We start from the raw sequence: 9,537 nt of genomic DNA, 5'->3' as shown, positions 1-9,537 counted from the left end.
TGTTAGGGTGGACCCTAATCTGATTTATTAAAAGGGGAAATGTGGTTACAGAGATACAGGGAATACAATGTGAAGATACAAGGAAACACTCTACGAACAGGAAGATGGCCATCCCTACACTGAGGAGAGGGGCCTGAAACAAAAATCTTCCTTCTCGGCTCTCAGAAAGAACCACCCTGGTGACACTTTGATTTGGAACTTCTAGCCTCCAGAACAGCAAGGCAATCAATTCCTACTGTTTGAGCCATATACTTTGCTTTGGCAGCTCTAGCAAACCAACTCAGAAAGTCTCACTGGGAAGGCAGCGTGTGAGAGAAGACTTGAAGATGATGAGAAAGTTGGCTCTGAAGCTATTTGCGGAAACTGTTCCAGCAGAGAGCAAAGAACTCAGGCCAGAAGCTTGGTAGGTGTGTTGGCAGACCAGCAGGAGGCTGGTGTGGCTGGAGCGCCGGAGCCGATGGGTGAGCAGATAGGGCTGGGGTCAGAGAGAGGGAGGGCTGAGGAGAGGCACAGAGGCTGTAATGCCTTACAAGCCATCGTCAGGATTTTAGCTTTTACTCTGAGCAAGGTACGAAGCTATTGGAGGGTTTTGAGCAGAGGAAGGGTATGGTTTTACTTAACAAGATCATTTTGCTGCAGTGTTGAACCCAAACCCTGTCCACAGTGCTGGGGCAGATAGAAGCTGGGAGACCATGGGGCAGGTGTCCGCCATACTGGTGGAGAGATGGTGGTGGTGGTTTGCACCAGCTTAATGAGCATGAGAAATGGTTGCATTGGAGATCTCTTTAGAAGGTAGAACAAACTGGATTGTCTGATGGTTGCATAAGGAATGCTGAAAAAGAAAGAAGTCAAGAATAACTTGACTTGTCACTGGTGACATTGAGAAGAGTGGCAAAGAAAACAGACTTGAGTGAATTTAAGAGAGAATAAGAAAAGAAGGATCTGATACAATGAACACAAACATTTTCAAAGCAGTTTTCTCTGAAGATGAGCAAGGACATGGAAGAACTAGACAAAGGGTGAAGTGGGCTAAGAGATATTTGGGGGGAAGAATGAAAGTATGTTTGCATAGTGATGGAAATAATCCAATAAAGGGGGAAACTGCTGAAGTTGATGCTACGGTAAAGTGCAGAGGGAAGAAATGAGGGAGCATTGACCTTGAACAAAGGAGAAGCCTGGAATGTAAGACTTAGAAGGGCTGTAGGAGGAGCAGTGTTTGCAGGGAGAGCCAAAATTCGCTAGATTTGCAGAGCAAATGCACTTTTCTCCCAGCTCCCTTTAGAATATCTCAAAAAATAATTTTAAACTGGCCTCACTGGGGTCACATGTCTGCCCCTGGCCATTGTGTCCAAGGGGGTATGGTACTGAAATTGGCAATATTTACTAGCACTCCATTTCTCTTGAAAGACTTAACCATTAAAAGGAAAAGGAAAAGAGTGAAATTAAAGCAGGCAAAGTAACAGAACACAAAAGAACTTTTTTAAGAAAATATTTAAAATGATGTCGTCTGCAATATTATAATGACCATAAGCATACTGTGTGTTTCAAACTGGGAACAATGCATCATTATGTTGCTGGGGAGTTTGGGGACAGGAAAGAAAGAAGCGAGCCAACATACCCAAAACAGTAAAAACCCTGAATATAAAATTCATAAATCCTAAGTGTTCCTTGACTTTCTTTTCTTATTCCTTTCTCATTGACACACTGCTGTTACTCTCTCACTTTTAAATTGGTGGAGTTCATCACTGTAGACATTCTTTGAAAGGTGGCTCCTTTTAGATTATGGAAGCAGTAGTTCAGAGGAAGTACTTTTATAAAGTAGGCAGTTGTAGCTTGTTTCAAATCTGTATCACTTAAGTGAAGCAGAGAATTGAACAGAATTACTTGGTGGATATTTTGAAAAGAAAAATTGGTGGGTCAGGTTAGGTTATTATCGACCTCCCCAAAGACTGGGGTTCTGATTCCGATGCATAATTATTCAACTTCCCAGTTCACTTGAATATATATACTCTGCTTTAGTGATCAGCTTCTGGATAAGAGAGGGGCAAATTGGAAGAGATAGAAAATCAAAGTGAATGTCAATTAATGCAATTCACAATTCAAACACCTAGAGTGAAACCATACCAAGATGGGAAAGAAGAAATTTAACAAAGGATTCTAGCTCCTTGACCTGGTACAGAAATCTCAGTATTCATCAGTTGCAAGGTGTTATACTACAGAAATCCCTTGACATATTTTTAAATGCCCTTTCAGCAGAAGCCTTAAATTTGAGTATGGTCTTGGTTCTCATCTAACTACCTGGTTAAATTGTACCAAGCCACTTACCATCTTTGAGCCTTGGTGAATAAATTTCAAAAATTGTAAACTGATGTGAAACATTAATCACTGCTTATTAAGATACTCGACCATATACAGTAATAGCAATATGATATGTGCCTTATATGCATGTATATCATATGCATACATATCTATTCTATATATATTACATATATATGATATGAACTGGGGATGATTTATTTTATTTTGGGTCTATGTTTTGCTGATAAACTGCAGAGATTTTAAGCATTATGCGTAAACCTTCGTGTTTCTTCACTCATAGCTTTGCCCCGTTGTTTTGAGGGTCACATGCAATTTTATATAGTTTCTGCCCCATGTGGGCACCTAAAACTACAAATTATTAATGCAATTATTTTTATCTGTGTTCCCATTCCTTGGCTTTAAATATTGTTATCACACCATATTTGAATATTTGAAGATTCATTATTATCTCCACCTTCCATTTCTCATTTTTAGTTCCGAAATCAAAAGAGGCATGATACCAAATATTTCTATTATTGTGTATCATTATCCCTATACTTCTAACACTGGATGCAACAGAGGTTGAGCTTATTGGGAAAAAATGTGACTCAGATGTAGAAATGAGTCATATCAAGTACTTCCCAGAAACATGTGCTGTGAGAATGATTGGTTACCCTTCCACAGCAATAGATCACTGGGCCTGAGGGAGATTGCTCTTATAACATCAGTGATTTTTCTAAGTAGATCAGGATCTCCTGTCAGTTGTGAAAGAGACCATCTTTAACTTTGCTTACCATCACGTCTGGCAGAAAATTGTGGAAGAACTTGGTGATCTCATTTTAGGTTCCTTTAAAAGTTAGAGAAATTGGATCGGTAAACAACTGCCAAGCTCATGACTGTACTTTTTAAAAAAGATTTTATTTACTTATTTTATAAACAGATCACAAGTAGGCAAAGAGGCAGGCAGAGAGAGAGGGGAATGGAGGCTCCCCACTGAGCAGGGAGCCCTGCGTTGAACTCGATCCCAGCACCCTGGGATCACAATCTGAGCTGAAGGCATATGCTTAACTGACAAAGCCACCCAGGAGCCCTTGTTCTGATAGAATTTCAGTACAACAGTATATGTTCACACATTAATTTCCATTGCATTTTTATGTAACTTTTTTTTTTTTTTAAGATTTTATTTGTTTATTTGACAGACAGAGATCACAAATAGGCAGAGAGGCAGGCAGAGAGAGAGGAGGAAGCAGGCCTCCGGCTGAGCAGAGAGCCCGATGCGGGGCTCCATCCCAGGACCCTGAGATCATGACCTGAGCCGAAGGCAGACGCTTTAACCCACTGAGCCACTCAGGCGCCACTATGTAACTTTTTATCATCCTCATTGTTCTATAATTGACATAATTAAATTAACCATTTGAAATTTACAATTCAATGGTGTTTAGTATGTTGACATAGCTGTACAGGTATCACCACAATCTAACTTTGGAATACTTTTATTAACTCCAAAATAAAGCCATATCCATTAACATTCTCTTCATAATCCTTCATCCCTCCCATCCCCCTGCCCTGGGCACTAGGCTCATATACTTTCTGTCTTTATAGATTCACCTATTCTGAACATATTTTTATAAGTGGAATCCTGGAGGGGGGACAGGGTAGCTCAGTCATTTATGCATCTGACTCTTGATTTCAGCTCAGGTCATGCTCTCAGGGTCCTGGGATCAAGCCCCACTTTGGGCTCTGTGCTCGATGTGGCGTCTACTCGTCCCTCTCCCTCTGCTTGTGCTCTTTCAAAAACAAACAAACAAACAAACAATATCATTTAAAAAATAGAATCATGGAATATGTGGCTCTTTGAAACAGGATCCTTTCACTTACCATAATGTTTTCAAGGTCCATCTGTATTGTAGCATGTATTGGTAACTTGCTCCTTTTTATTTTCAAATAACACTCTATTATATAGGTATACCACACCTTATTTATCTATTCTTTAGTTAAAGGGCATGTATGATACTTCCATTTTTTTCTATTTTGGATGATGCTACTCTGAATATTCACGTACAAATTTTTGTGTGGACATATATTTTATTTATCTTATGTATACACGTAGAATGGAAATGCTAGGTCTTATGGTCACTACTTAACATTTGGGGGAACTACCAAAATATTTCCAAAGTGGCTGTGCCATTTTATATTCTTACCGGCAATCAATGAGGATTAAACTTCTCCACATCATTGTCAACACGCATTACTCTGTATCTCTTTGATAGCCATCCTAATGGCTGTGAATTAGTATCTCATGCCGTTTTAAGATACATTTTCCTAATAATTACTGATGTTAAACTATTCTTTATATGTTTGTTGTCCATCTGCATACCTTCTTTGGAGGTATATCTACTCCAGTTCTTTGCCCATTTTTAAATTCAGTTCTCTTTTTATTATTGAGTTATAAGGGATCTTTATATATTGTAGATGTATAAAAGTCCATTATCAGATATATAATTTTCAAATACTTTCTCTTATTCTCTAGGTTGTTTTTCAGTTTTCTTGTTGGTAGCATAAAGTTTTTAATTTTAATATAGTCTAATTTATCTTTTTTTATTGCTGTTGCTTGTGCTTTGGGTTTTGTATCTAAGAAACCACTGTCTAAATCAAGGCACGGAGGTTTGCATCTGTTTTCCTCTAAACCTTTTATACTTGTGCTCTTATATTTAAGTCTGTAATGTATTTTGAGTGGATTTTTGTGAATAATGTGCAATAGAAGGTCCAAATGTATTTTTGTGCATGTAGATATTCAGTTGTCTGAAGACTATTTGTTAAAATTTATTTTTTACCCATTGATTGGTCTTCACACCCTTGTCAGAAGTCAACAGACTATAAATGTATGGGTTATTTCTTAACTCTCAGTTGTATTCGTTGATCCATAAATTTATTTTACACCAGGATTACTGTAGCTTTATAGTAACATTTGAATTCAGGACTTGTTCTTGTTTTTAAAGGTTATTTTGGCTTCCAGGATCCCTTGCATTTCCATATAGATTTTTGAATTAGCTTTTCAGTTTCTACAGGGAGTCTGGAGGCCCTCTCGTGATTCATTGTGGCCCTTCCTCCCCGCTCTTCCTGCCCAAGCTGCCTCTGCCACTTGGACTACTCTGTGGAAAACATGGTGTCTGCCATCAATTTGTGAACAGTGTTAGCTCTCAGCTCAAAAGCAAATGATTTAACTTTGTGAACCAATCAACAAGAATAAGGAACTTTTTGCAACTTATCTTACGTGGGCTCTATGTCTGGATGTCTTAGAACATTTCTTGGGTGTCCTTGCCCTTGTGTTTGCAGTTTCCTATGCCCAGTGTTCCTGGTTTCCATATATGATTCTTTTTTTTTTTTTAATTCTTTTTCCACATATGATTCTTAAAGGTATAGCTTTTCATTAGTACTTGTAGTGGGGAGTGTATTCAATATGCAACAAATAATTTCACTGGGCTTTGCTGTCAGTTAACAAATGCACTTGTGAAAGCAAATAGCCCTTGGGAGGAATTGGCATCTTAAAGTAGCAATAGATAAGCTTCAGATGAATACAAACTAACTAACTTCAATACATGCTGATCTTTGCCAGCTTTACTTGCGGAAAGCAGCAAAATGCTTTAAGTGTGCCCTTCCATATCTAACATAGATATGATGGTAACTGTAAAGAGAATAGAAATCTACTAATCATGGTTTTTGCTGTCTGTATTTTACAATGTTTTGACAATTTAGGGAGCCCTGTGGACCTGGGGAGGGGTTAGCTAATTCCTAGAGACAGCTAACAACTTGCCTGTGAGCATGCATCTGATATGCAAACCAGTCAATCCCTCCAGCTATTCCTCTGTCTCATTTTCAGACTCCAGCAGTCAGGAACATTATCTCCCTGACTTAAATCACCCCAGATCTAGGTACAGGACAACTAGGGATCACTACTATAATCTGAAGCCTACCAAAATTAGTCAAACTATCCATTCCTAAATTTGCTTAGCTTGCTTGATTTACCTTGCCTGTTTCTTCCTTCAAAAACCAGAATAAAAGCTTTGAGCCATGCTTTCCCCTTGCTCCTTCTGCCACCTGACTGACCCTGCTGCTTCCCCGTGCGGCCCTGTGTGGAGGGGTGTGTCTCCTCCTCTTGGGAACTATTTAGCAACAGTATTGACTTTTTTTTTTTTTTTTAAGATTTTATTTATTTATTTGAGAGAAAGAGAGAGAATGAGCAAGGGGGAGGATCAGAGAGAGAGAGGGAGGAGGAGACTCCCCGCTAAACAGGAAGTCCAATGTGGGGCTCGATCCTAGGATCCTGACCCTGGGATCATGACCTGAGCTGAAGGCAGAAGCTTTAACCGATTGAGCCACTCAGTGCCTGCAATGGTATCTTCAATGGCAATTATCCCCTGATCTGTTTCCTTTTTATATCTGAAAAAAAAAGACCCCCCCCCCCGAAAAAAAGACCCCCCCCCAAAAAAATAAAAAACAAGTGCATTTTAGAATAGCACGCAAATCTCTTTTTACTATACTGTTACATGGAGGGTAATTCACATAGGCTAACAAGCACTCTCCTTCCCCAAACAGGGGATTACACCCCTGCCATAGTGATCAGTCATGACGTGTTGAAGTCATGTAAAAAATATATTCTAGCTTCTCTGAGGCTACTTGGCTGAGTACAGTAGCTACCAAAACATATATCTCAGGTTATGGCTAGATTCATTAAGTCCCTTAGCAATGTTTACCATGAGTTAGCACAATTGTATTCAACCAATTAACCTTGCAGAACTTTGAAACCTGATAAACAATAAAGTGAAATTTTTACTTAAGTTAATTAACATCATAGGACTGGAGAAAGAAAACTTGTCATCTCTTCAAAAGAATATTGAGAGGCGCCTGGGTGGCTCAGTCGATAATCGTCCACCTTCAGCTCAGGCCCTGATCCCAGGGTCTTGGGATCGAGCCCCGCACGGGGCTCCCTGCTCGGCAGGAAGCTTGCTTCTCCCTGCTTATGTTACCTCTCTCACTGTGTCTCTCTCTGTGTCAAATAAATAAATAGAATCTTTATTTAAAAAATAGCAGAACATTGAAAGACTTGCAAAGACTTTTTAAACATTACTGTTATTCGATATGGCAAGTTGTGTGCAATCTGGACCTCAAGAGATGGAAACATATCTACTACACATGATGTAAGATGGTGACATTTTTGCAAGTATTAGAAGAATGTTATGATCACATTCAGAATATAATATATATAATATATAATCCAGCATTTAATATATAATCCAGCCATGCTTCATAACATTGATCAGAAAATGTTGAAATATATAGAGCTTGATGAGTGACTGAAAACCAAGGATGAAGAGGATAAATCCCCAATCTGTGCAAAAGAGGATCCCAGAAGGTAAATCAGTAAACAAGCTATCAGCTTACTCTTGAAACTAACATGTATCTGAATTAAACGAAGGTGAGACCATCATCTTGGCCAGTGGCGAGTGTTAGAAGAATGGCAAGAGAGAACCAAGACCGGTCCTGGATATTAGACAATTAAACTTTTTTTCATCTGGATGTTAGACATTAATTCTTTTTGACATCTTCAGTCCTGTGTTTTCAGATACCATTCTTTCTACAAAGAAAGGAAAAAAATGATCAAACTTTACAGTATGCTGCAGATTTATTTATCCTCAGGTTAAAGGTATTCTTGCATTAAATCTACCTTTTTTTCTTAGATTAAAAATAAACCTTTCAATTTTGTTATTGATTGTGTTGAATCTGTGGATGAATTTGAGGAGTATATTATTTTCTGATTGCTGCTGTAACAAATTGCCGCGAACATAGTGGTTGAATATAGCGCAAGTTTATTTTCTTACAGCCTTGGAGGTCGGAAACCCAAAGTAAGTGTCACTTAGCTATGATATCCATTGGGCTGGTTCCTTCTGGAAGCAATGAGGGGAGAGTCCATTTCCTTGCCTTTACAGTGTCTGGTGGCTGCTCTGTTCCTTGGCTGTGGCCCCCTCCTCAATTGTAAATTCATTACTCCAGTCTCTGCTTCAGCAATTTCATTGTCTTTTTTTTTTTTTTTTTTTAATTTCATTGTCTTTTGACTCTGACTTTTCCTGTTTTCTTCTTATAAGGACCATATGGTTATACTCTGTGTATCAGGATAATCCAGTATAATCTCTCCCTGTCAAAATCCTTAATTAAAACACACCTGCAAAGTTTCTTTTGACATACAAGGGGACATTCACAGGTTCCAGAGATTAGAATGTGAACATATTTGGGGCAAGGCATTATTGCCATTCATAGTATTTCCATCTTAATAATATGAAGTCTTCTGACTCATGACCATGGGATGTGTTTTCATTTATTTAGATCTTCTTTAATTTCTTTCAATAGTGCTTTGTCATTTCCAGTGTATAAACTTTTCACTTCTTCTGTTAAATTGATACCTGTGTATTTTATTCTTATCGATCTATTATAAATGGAATTGCTTGCTTAACTTCATTTTACAAATGATTAATCTAGTATCCAGAAATGCAACGGATTTTTGTATTTTAATATTATATACTGCAATCTTATTGACTCATATATTAGTTCTAATGGCTTTATAGTGGATTACATAGAATATTTGATATTCAAGACCATGCCATCTGAAATGGAGATTATTTTATTTCTTCTCTGCCAATCTGGATGACTTTTATCTCATTTTCTTGCCTACTAGCCCTGGATAGAACTTTCAGCAAAATATTGAATAGAAATGGTGAGGTCAGACATCCTTGTCTCCAATGCATATTTATTATAAATGAAATCTCAAACTGAATTTAGAAAAATCAGAATTTACAGGTAAGTAAAGTGTCAGAAAATACGATCATCTGTACTTCTGCATTTGGATGGAGTAGTTTGTGACAGATCAAGGTACTACTAAGAACAAGTGGGGAAAAAGGAGCCAAACAAAATATAAAATGTATAATAAAATGATCCTTTTTAATCACATTGGAAAGTTGTGGAAGCAACATGTACTAGAGGAACTATGGTCCAGGATCATCTTGAATCTTGGAAAGGTGAGCTGATTATCTGCAAGTACATTTTTTGGAAAGCATCTGAAATTTTGGATGTGGCCTAACATCTGAGAATATGAGCTTGGCCTGTGTCAAAAGCTTTAGAGGCAAGAGGCCAACATAAGAAATGAACCAGACATAGACTGAGTCCTAATAAAACTGAAATCTAAGC

General features: G+C 38.1%; 1 pseudogene; it reads left to right on the top strand.

The window, feature by feature from the left end:
- Positions 1 to 950: 950 nt before the first annotated feature.
- LOC116582044 lies at positions 951 to 7,786 on the top strand (annotated as a pseudogene).
- The last annotated feature ends 1,751 nt before the right edge of the window (positions 7,787 to 9,537 follow it).

This window comes from Mustela erminea, chromosome 21 (genome assembly GCF_009829155.1).
Source record: "Mustela erminea isolate mMusErm1 chromosome 21, mMusErm1.Pri, whole genome shotgun sequence".
Taxonomy (NCBI): domain Eukaryota; kingdom Metazoa; phylum Chordata; class Mammalia; order Carnivora; family Mustelidae; genus Mustela; species Mustela erminea.
The sequence above is the reverse complement of the archived record's forward strand: the minus strand, read 5'-3'. Positions and strand labels throughout refer to the sequence as shown.